We start from the raw sequence: 11,537 nt of genomic DNA, 5'->3' as shown, positions 1-11,537 counted from the left end.
ACAGACATGTTTATTCTGGTTCATTTTAGTGCGAGGGAAGAGCGAAGATACAAGCATAATATATACACAAAATGAACTATGTACGATCGTGTGACACACGGTTGGTACAAGCTCCAACCCTAGTTGGAAAAGCAAGATGCTATAAGCCCAATGTCTCCAACAGGGAAAAATAGCCCAGTGAGGAAAGGAGATAAGGAAATAGATAAACAAATAATCTTTCCATTTGAATAAAACTTTTTTTCTACATAACGAAAACATCTTAAAAACAAAATAAATAAAAGATGAAGAATTACTTAATTAGAATCTTACCTCCATTCTCTGTATAATCTTGAAGGGATTTAGAGTCGCCAGTGGATAACGTATGGTTGTTAGTGCTATATAAAACAATGCATTTCTCTATGTTCAAGTATTTAATTGACTACATAAAAGAATACCATAGAAGAGACTCTTTAGCTATGGTAAGCAGCTCCTTTAGGAGAAGGATACTACAAAATCAAACCATTGTTCTCTAGTCTTGGGTAGTGCCATAGCTTCAGCGGCTACTTTCATCTTGGTAAGGGTAGTAGAGACTCTTTAGCTATGGTAAGCAGCTCCTCTAGGAGAAGGATACTACAAAATCACACCATTGTTCTCTAGTCTTGGGTAGTGCCATAGCCTCAGTGGCTACTTTCATCTTGGTAAGGGTAGAAGAGACTCATTAGCTATGGTAAGCAGCTCCTCTAGGAGAAGGATACTACAAAATCACACCATTGTTCTCTAGTCTTGGGTAGTGCCATAGCCTCAGTGGCTACTTTCATCTTGGTAAGGGTAGAAGAGACTCATTAGCTATGGTAAGCAGCTCCTCTAGGAGAAGGATACTACAAAATCACACCATTGTTCTCTAGTCTTGGGTAGTGCCATAGCCTCAGTGGCTACTTTCATCTTGGTAAGGGTAGAAGAGACTCTTAGCTATGATAAGCAGCTCCTCTAGGAGAAGTATACTACAAAATCAAACCATTGTTCTCTAGTCTTGGGTAGTGCCATAGCCTCTGTAACGTGGTCTTCCACTGTCTTGGGTTAGAGTTCTCTTGCTTGAGGGTACAATCGGTCACAGTATTATATCTTATTTCTCTTCCTCTTGTTTTTTTAAAGTTTTTATTATTCATATTTGAGAGATTTATTTTAAGATTGTTACTGTTAAGATATTTTGTTTTAATTTTTAATTATTTCTCTTGTTTCCTTATTTCTTTTCCTCACTGTGCTATTTTCCCTGTTGGAGCCCTATGGTTTATAGCATCCTGTATTTCCAACTAGGGCTGTAGCTTAGTAAGTAAGTAAGTAAGTAAGTAAGTAAGTAAGTAAGTAAGTAAGTAAGTAATAATAATAATAATAATAATAATAATAATAATAATAATGGCAATTCGTAATCTATACTGTTTTCACATTCTAAAAAATTCATAAAAAAAAAATGCGAGAAAATGCAGATTTGAATGGAAGAAATGGAATGATATTCAATAAGCAAGTCAGTCAAATGGACGTGTGATGGAAATTGCTCAAAATGGCAATTTTGGCCATATCCAGTGATCATATGATTAGCACTATTTATGGCTTTATTATTCCGCGTCACATAAAATTTTGGCGTTAATAATCCACTTTTAGGTAATTTCCATCATCTGATATACTTGCATAATCTTTAGCTTTTTCGCAGCACTTGCGAATTTTTATCCAACTTTTTATACTTTGCATTATTTTTTTTTTTTAAAAGTTTGGACCATCTTTGGACAGTTTGCACCATTTATTTATTTATTTTATTTTTTTTTCCACAATATTTGCTGAACTTCATGCAACGTTTGTAGATATTTCGTACCATTTTTTGACTGCATGTGGTCTGTCTTATTTGGACTCTTTGCACCACTTTATTTTTATTTTTTTTCCCTCAATATTTGCTGAACTTCATGCAATGTTTATAGATATTTTGTACAATTTTTGGACTACATGTGGTCTTTCTTATTCGGACCCTTTGCTTCACTTTTTTTTTTTTGGTATTTTTCTTTTATTTTCCACAATTGCTGAACTTCATGCAACGTTTTCAGATATTTTGTACAACTTTTGTCTTCTTTCTTATTCGGACCCTTTGCTTCACTTTTTTTTTTTGGTATTTTTCTTTTATTTTCCACAATTGCTGAACTTCATGCAACTTTTTCAGATATTTTGTACAACTTTTGTCTTCTTTCTTATTTGGAACCTCTGCTTCACTTTTTTTTTTTTTGGTATTTTTTCATTTGCCACAATATTTGCTGAACTTTATTATGCAACGTTTTCAGATATTTTGTACAACTTTTGTCTTCTTTCTTATTTGGAACCTCTGCTTCACTTTTTTTTTTGGTATTTTTTCATTTGCCACAATATTTGCTGAGCTTTATTATGCAACGTTTTCAGATATTTTGTACAACTTTTGTCTTCTTTCTTATTTGGAACCTCTGCTTCACTTTTTGTTTTTGGTATTTTTTCATTTGCCACAATATTTGCTGAACTTTATTATGCAACGTTTTCAGATATTTTGTACCATATTTGGACTATATGTGGTGTTTTTTATTCTCTATGAAGAACTTATTCTGTAGGTAATAGGTTAGTCAAGGTACCAGCCACCCGTTGAGACACTACCGCTAGAGTTTTTGGGTCTTTTGACTTGCCAGATAGTACTGCATTTAATCCCTCTCTGATTACGGGTCAATTTTACTTAGCATACACGTATACAGAATGGGTTATTCATTACCATAGCCTCTTCATACACTGACAACACTAACATAACCCCCCCCCCAAAAAAAAAAAAAAACCTCACTCAAGGGGTTAACTACTGTACTGTAATTGTTCAGTGGCTACTTTCCTCCTGGTTAGGGTAGAAGAGACTCTTTAGCTATGGTAAGCAGCTCTTCTAGGAGGACACCCCAAAATCAATCAATTTTTCTCTATTCTTGGGTAGTGCCTTAGCCTTTGTACCATGGTCTTCCACTGTCACGGAGTAGAGTTCTCTTGCTTGAAGGTACACTCGAGCATACTCTTCTATATGTTTCCTTATTTTCTTTCCTCACTGTGCTATTTTCCCCGCAGAAGCCTTTGGGCTTGTAGCATCCTGCTTTTCCAAGTAGGGTTGTAGCTTAGCTAGTAATGGAAATAACAATAACCCCTTTTAGTAATCGTATTCATGTAATTCGGAAGCCATAAATTGTTTCCAATCAACGCCTTTTTAGTTAGATGAAATAATATTTGAATAATATTTTCTTTGTGTAACATCTAATGGTCGTATTTCGTATCACTGTATTGAGAATATCATCGAATCCTTTCGTCAAGATGGTTCAATCCTATGGCGTTGTAGAAGCAGAAGATTTGTTATGATTATGTATTTTTTTTTTTTAAATTTTGGTTTGAAAATTTTTTTTGTCATTCATTTCATATTATTATTTTCTGATTGTTTGAATACACATGTATGTTGGTGTATGGTTTTCAAATGTTTTGAGTATCAGGAATCACATGAAAGCAACAAGAGATATAGAACGTCTCGCATTCTCTTAATACAAAATAAAAATCAAATTAACCGTATTTGAAATTTTTGCATGGTATATTTCATGAAATATTTAGAAAATTTATTAATAATATACATTTTATTTGTTATCTAATAATAAAATGTATAAGAAAAAACATGGGGTAACACCATGACCATTTGATAAAAACATGACATTCAATGGATCCGTTTTGGTCAATGCCAGCTCTTTCAGAAGCCTGGTCCTTTCCAGCCTGTCCTGGATCAAAGCGAGAGACCTCAAAGGGAGAGAGAGATTGGCTGATGGCTCCTGCATCCTTGGAATAATAAACTTGAATAAAAGGGAGGAACTGGTGCATCGGTGACTGTTAATATATCAGTGACTTGATATGTCTAATAAAGGTGTTTCCTTTGTTGTAAATAGTCTGCGATTTCTATAAACGGGTGGCTGGATTCCTTTTATAAGAGAGAGAGAGAGAGAGAGAGAGAGAGAGAGAGAGAGAGAGAGAGAGAGAGAGAGAGAGAGAGAGAGAGAATATGTATATTATGAAATGCTGAAACATTTCGCTTGATTGATGCAAAAACCTATATTAAAAAATTTATATTGATAGATAAATAAATCTGTATCGTGAAGCAACTATTGCAGGATCTTGATTGAAATATTGTTGCTTGAAAACTAAACTTCAAGAGAAGAGTTCACTGATGAAATTGCTTTCATACAGAGATAAAAGATAAATAATATAGATTAGCATTCAAAAAGGACTCCCGATAATGTTTACACTTTTGTTATTATTATTATTATTATTATTATTATTATTATTATTATTATTATTATTATTATTATTGTCATCATCTAAGCTAAACCCTAGTTGGAAAACAGGATGCTATGAGCCCAGGGGCTCCAACAGGGGAAATAGCCCAGTGAGGAAAAGAAAAGGAAAAATAGAATATTTTGAGAACAGTAACATTAAAATAAATAATTCATATATAAACTAGAAAAGCTTTAACAAAACAAGAGGAAGAGAAATAAGATGTAATAGTGTGTCCGATTGTACCCGTTTCTTCAAATGGAATTCATTACTGAATATATTACAATTTCATATTTTAGTTTTAACAAAACATGTTATATAGTTTAGAGTTCATTTTCCATAACCTGAGAATGTTTACAATATATGGTTTTTATAAATCATGACACTAACATTTCTTAGTTTTCATTTTGCATTTTCTACTCGATAATAATGTTCTCTTTCTTTGCATAGACGCCATCGCATGATTGTAAATCTGTGGGTTCCCGAGTTCCTCAATAGAGATCTAGCTAATATTAGCGCATTTCTTTGCATAAATTACATCGTCTGAATGTAGCTGAATGTAGATCTGAAGTTGCTGAATCTCTTAATGGAGGTCTAGCTAAAATTAGCGCATTTCTTTGCATAAATTACATCGTCTGAATGTAGCTGAATGTAGATCTGAAGTTGCTGAATCTCTTAATGGAGGTCTAGCTAAAATTAGCGCATTTCTTTGCATAAATTACATCGTCTGAATGTAGCTGAATGTAGATCTGAAGTTGCTGAATCTCTTAATGGAGATCTAGCTAAAATTAGCGCATTTCTTTGCATAAATTCCATCGTCTGAATGTAGCTGAATGTAGATTTGGAGTTGCTGAATCTCTTTAAAGAAATCTATCTGAAATAAGCGCATTTCTTTGCATCAATTCCATCGCCTTAATTTAGATCTGAAGTTGCTGAATATCTTAATGGAGATCTAGCTAAAATTAGCCCGTGCAGAATAGGTATTTCTCTTTTTTTTTCCATTTTATTTTACACTAGTCAAGCAGTTCTTATTTTTTATTTAATTTTTAATTTTTTTTTATTTTGCACTAGTCAAGCAGAATTTCTTAATTTCTATTACTATTTTATTTTGCATTTTTTTTTTCATTTTTTTTCTTATTCTTGTTAAAACCTTCCAAGTCTATCCAAAATAAGAAATTGTATTAAAGTTCGTGCGAACCATTTAGATTATTTTAAGTAAATAAATTCTATCCCACAAACTCCCTAACATTGTAACATTTTAGTTCCAGACGCAAAGTAAATTATTAAAACTGATGCTGGTATGTTAGAATTCTCTCTCACTCTCTCTCTCTCTCTCTCTCTCTCTCTCTTACTTTACTTGTTAGTATAATCTCTTTCTCTCTCTCTCTTACTTTACCCCCCCCCCTCTCTCTCTCTCTCTCTCCTCTCTCTCTCTCTCTTACTTTACTTGCGAGTATAATCTCTCTCTCTCTCTCTCTCTCTCTCTCTCTCTCTCTCTCTCTCTCTCTCTCTCTTACTGTACTTGCGAGTATAATCTCTCTCTCTCTCTCTCTCTCTCTCTCTCTCTCTTACTTTGCTTGCGAGTATAATCTCTCTCTCTCTCTCTCTCTCTCTCTGTGTTACTTTACTTGCGAGTATAATCTGTCTCTCTCTCTCTCTCTCTCTCTCTCTCTCTCTCTGTTACTTTACTTCCGAGTAAAATCTCTCTCTCTCTCTCTCTCTCTCTCTCTCTCTCTGTTACTTGCGAGTATAATCTCTCTCTCTCTCTCTCTCTCTCTCTCTCTCTCTCTCTCTCTCTCTCTCTCCTGTTACTTTACTTGCGAGTATAATCTCTCTCTCTCTCTCTCTCTCTCTCTCTCTCTCTCTCTGTTACTTTACTTGCGAGTATAATCTCTCTCTCTCTCTCTCTCTCTCTCTCTCTCTCTCTCTGTGTTACTTGCGAGTATAATCTCTCTCTCTCTTTCTCTCTCTCTCTCTGTCTCTGCTCCCATTCCCTTCAAAACCTTCCATTCTATGTTAACTCCCCGATTCTCTCTCTCTCTCATTTATAGATTTCACGCCCGTTGAATGCATTATGATTTGATTCGCGCTTTTCACAGTCAGCTTCATCCCACGTAACAGAAAGCTTAATTCCTTTCAGCTCTCGTACTCTCTTGATCTAACGCTTTTCTCTTGATGTTCATATTTTAATTTCTAAACATTTGAATTATTATTTCTTGTCCCCCTTCGTTCGCTGTTGAGATTCCAGGCATCGCAACCCCTTTCCATCGTCTCTCGGGATACAGTGATTTTGAAAATGTCCTTTATTCAAAAGGGGGAAATTTGTCTGACATTTGAGCTTAAATGGAATTTGATCTTGTGTGTTCAAATGAAGTGTTTTATTTTTTATTAAAGAATGAGGGCAATTGGATAACATTAATCATTATTATTGCAACCCTTTGCATCGTCTCTCGGGATGCAGTGATTTTGAAAATCAGCTGAACATTGTCTTTTATTCAAAAGGGGAAATTTGTCTATGACATTTGAGCTTAAATGGAATTTGATCTTGTGTGTTTAAATGAAGTGTTTTATTTTTTATTAAAGAATGATGACAACTGGATGACATTAATCATTTTTATTTGTGTATAAGTTCGAACGAGACAAAGGGATGATCAACGTGAAGTTGCCGTTGTGTGTTGCTTTAGAAGGTCGTTTTCCTTATAGAATCACTTTAGGTAAAAGAAAAAGTTATTAATTAATGATGTGATGTATTTTAGGGTGAAAATTGGTTTTAACCCACTAGAAAAAATAATCTTAACAGCATATGACAGTTATGTCTCGGTAAATTAGAAAATATGATACGGTGATATTCCCTGTAATTAATTATTACAGGGAATATCACCCTATCATAGTTATGTATTTCAGTGTAATACAAGATAACTATGTCGTTTAAACAGTGCCTCTTCTTGAAAATTGCTGTAAAAACCAAATCTTTTAAAATCCCCCAAGCTTTGAGCTAGATGAAAATCCCTTCGTTTGGTAATCATTGAAAGTACCTAAATACTTAAAGATTTCTTCAATAATTTGTTTTTATAAAGAAATTGAAGATGAGGCGATAAAAATGGGGCTTAACGAAATGTTTCATAATACATTCAGCCATATAGTAGGTTAGCCAAGTCCCTTGCCAACTGTTAAGATAGTACTGCTAAAGCTATTTTGTTCTTAAACTGGTTACGGATCAATTTTACTTTACCTACAACATACTCCGAATAGTCTAGCCTATTCTTTATATATTCTTCTTTTTCCTTGTACACCTGATGATACTGAGATTACCAAACAATTCTATCTGCTGAGTCATCAGCAGCCATTGCCTGGTCCTCCTTGGTCCTAACCTGGGGTAGAAAGGGTTCTTGCCGCTGGTCATATGTATATATGGTCAGTCTCTAAGGCATTGTCATGCTTAATAGGGTAATGTCACTGCCCCTTGCCTCTGCCATTCATGAGCGGCCTTTAATCCTTTAAGTTGTGAAGAAAGCTTTAGAAGGAAGTGAAAAAAGAAAAATTAGAATCTAGATTACATATTCAGTTTCTATATTTGCTATTATGAGAATGCTCCTGATGAGCGACGCCAAGGGACAATTTTTATTTTTTTACATCCTCATATATAGTATAATATATATTGAAATATATTTGAAAGAAACATGTTACAGAAATATATATAAGCGAAATGCTTTGGTATTATTTCTCCTTGATATTAATCCGACTTACAAACAGGCTGAAGGAGACGGCTGGAATGATAGATTATGGCATCCAATTTAGCGCGGTTAAAAATTAAGACTACGCTTGATATTAGATGTCATCCTGTTCAAAGGACATTTAATATTTCCCCAACTCTTTCTGACAAGGAGGTATTATGATTTTATCTTCTTTCTTGGGTTATACTGCGTTTTAAGGCTGATATGCTTCGAGTCTCGCTTGGTAATAGGATTTGCATAAGATTTTACTTATGAAAAGGGAGGTTTCTGAAAATCTGTATTATTGTTTTTCTTTTGAAAAAATGATCTCCAAATTGAATTTTCTGGAAGCTTAGCACTTTTAACCGATAACATGACCTACACAGAACATTGTTGCCAAATTTCATGTTTATATAACAATTTTTCTCTGTGCTTTCTTTACAAAAACATGAGACGAGGTTGCCTCTGGTGGCCATTTGGAAAAATGGCCGCCATATTGAATTTTCTGGAAGGCTAAGACTTTTGACTGATAACATGACCAACACAGAACATTGTTGCCAAATTTTATGTTTTTTATAACAATTTGCTTTGTGTTTTCTTAACAAAAACATGAAATGAAGTTGCTTCTGGTGGCCATCTTGAAAAATGGCTGCCATATTGATTTTTATTTTTTCGTAGCTTGCACTTTTTTCTGAAAAAGTGACCTGTAAGCAACAATCATGCCAAATTTCATACTTATATCACGAAATGCACGATGGTTTGCTTAACCTGCTCTACTATTGTTTGTGCTGCTTCTGCTTTGCGATGTTGGTATTACTGTAGTTTCTTTTTGTCATATTCATCTTATGAAACATTGTTGTTTAAGTAACATTATTGCTATTATATCCTTTGTTTGCTGTTGATTGTATCCCAACGAAACATTTATACTAAAATGGGGAACAGGGGACAATATAATACTATATTCCTCAAAAAAGTAATTGATTATTATTATTATTATTATTATTATTATTATTAATAATAATATTGTTATTATTATTGTTATTATCATTACTATTATTATAATTATTATATTATTATTATTATTATTATTGTTATTGTTATTACTATTTTTATTATTATGATTATTATTATTATTATTATTATTATTATTATTATTATTATTATTATTATTATTATTATTATTATTATTCAAATTACTAAAATCATCAATAGTATTAAAATCATTATTACTAAAATTATAATTATTATTATTACTAACGTTATTGATGGTATTAAATTTTTTTCTTTAATTATTATTATTATTATTATTATTATTATTATTATTATTATTATTATTATTATTATTATTATATATATACATATATTATATATATATATATATATACACCATTAAATTGATATTATATTAAAATTATGATTGAATTAATATTTTTTAATTATGAAAGTTATTATTAGAATGATTACAATCATCATTATTATTTAATTTATTATAAGGATTAAAATCATTATTATTAGCTAGCCTTTGTTTGAAACATCAAATCACGTAAACATTCAACATTTCAAATTGCAGAGAAATGTGAAGTGGAAGAGCCTTGATTAATTTCACACCCCTAGGGATCTTGACAAAGGTAAGCTTGCTCTCTCTCTCTCTCTCTCTCTCTCTCTCTCTCTCTCTCTCTCCCCCCCCCCCCCCACCCTCTCTCTCTCTCTCTCTCTCTCTCTCTCTCTCTCTCTCTCGTTATTTGTTTATAATTTTAAATGATAATTTTATCAAATGAAGTATTGTATGGAGATGTTATCTCTCTCTCTCTCTCTCTCTCTCTCTCTCTCTCTCTCTCTCGTTGTTATTTGTCTCTAAATTTAAATAATATTTTTATCAACTGCGGTATTGCATGTATATGCGCTCTCTCTCTCTCTCTCTCTCTCTCTCTCTCTCTCTCGTTGTTATTTATCTCTAAATTTAAATGATATTTTTATCAAATGAAGTATTGTATCTAGATGCTCTCTCAAGTGAAATTGAGAATCAGAAAATCCTCATTTTCTGAGGTAGATTTTTTCTTTCACAAAATCCAAGAGATTTCTTGATTTATGTATTTTTTTTTTGTATTGTATTGTGTCAATAGAAGCTTACAGACATGATAGAATAGTCATCAACTTCAAGATATCGAATTTGCTGCAATGGAAGGGGCATATTTTTTTTTTTTTTTTTTTTTTTTTTTTTTTTTTAGAATGCGTTAGTCTACGTCCGATTGTCGAAGAAATTCTTGTTATATTTTGAGATTGAGTTTATTTAGAGAGTATGTTAGAAGCTTTTATTTTGATATTTCCAATAGTTTTGTAAATCGAGTAGGATAATGATTTTTCCTTTTATATTATTGGATGGTTTTAAGTATTGTTTTGAGAATGATAACAATAGTCGCTAAACAAGAGCTTTTAAAGACCGTTACAGTATTAAAATGATTATCATTAAGATTTGTTAAATTATTAAAATTATTAAAATAATTATTAAAATTATTATTATTATTGTTATCATTATCATTATTATTATTATTAGAATTATCGAAATTATTATTATTATTATTATTATTATTATTATTATTATTATTATTATTATTATTACTAGAATTGCCCAAATTATTATTAAAATTAATATTAAGATATTTGTTATTTTTTATTATTATAAAGTTGAGAGAACAATTTACGAAGGAAAATAAAATTGGAAAAAAGAGATTATAATCATCTTAATGTAAGCTACTTGAAGCCACCCTATATTTCTCAACTCCATAGTGTTGGCAAAGTGGATATAGCAGCAGAAAGGCCAGTTTGTCCAGAGTTGAAAGTAGATCAAAACCTTTACCCCCAAAGGAAGTACTGGTACGTTTCACAAAACTCATCCCTTAACCCCCATGGACGTACCGGTACGTCCTTGCAAAAAAACTGCTATTCACATTTTTTATTGCATATATTTGATAATATTTTGAGAAACTTCAGGCATTTTCCAAGAGAATGAGACCAACCTGACCTCTCTATGACGAAAATTATGGCTGTTAGAGCAATATAAAAGAAATATACTGTAAAATGTGCTTGAAAAAAAAACCCTGGGGGTTAAGGGTTGGAAAGTTCCAAATAGCCTGGGGGTAAAAGGGTTATCGTACATGAATATGAAAAGGAAAACTTCTTTTCAAATACACAGTTATAAAACCGTAATCCGTAATTTTAATCGGAAATTCTCCGTAAAAATATACCGTTCCCAACTGTATTTCAGTAAAATACAGGCGACCGTAATTTTAACCTTACTTTGCTATTAATTTTTACGGGCTGTTGACCGTAATATCACTCCTTTACATCAATATATATGTTTTTAAAACGGTACAAAATCCTGGAATAAATGTAGCCAGGCATTTACCATTTTTAAATGCAAATTTTTAACATTGTATGATCTAAGAAGGTAAGCTTTTCTTCAACACATTCTGAGAAAATTCATAATCATGACTT

Source organism: Palaemon carinicauda, chromosome 13 (assembly GCF_036898095.1).
Source record: "Palaemon carinicauda isolate YSFRI2023 chromosome 13, ASM3689809v2, whole genome shotgun sequence".
Classification (NCBI taxonomy): domain Eukaryota; kingdom Metazoa; phylum Arthropoda; class Malacostraca; order Decapoda; family Palaemonidae; genus Palaemon; species Palaemon carinicauda.
Note: the sequence above shows the minus strand (reverse complement) of the source record.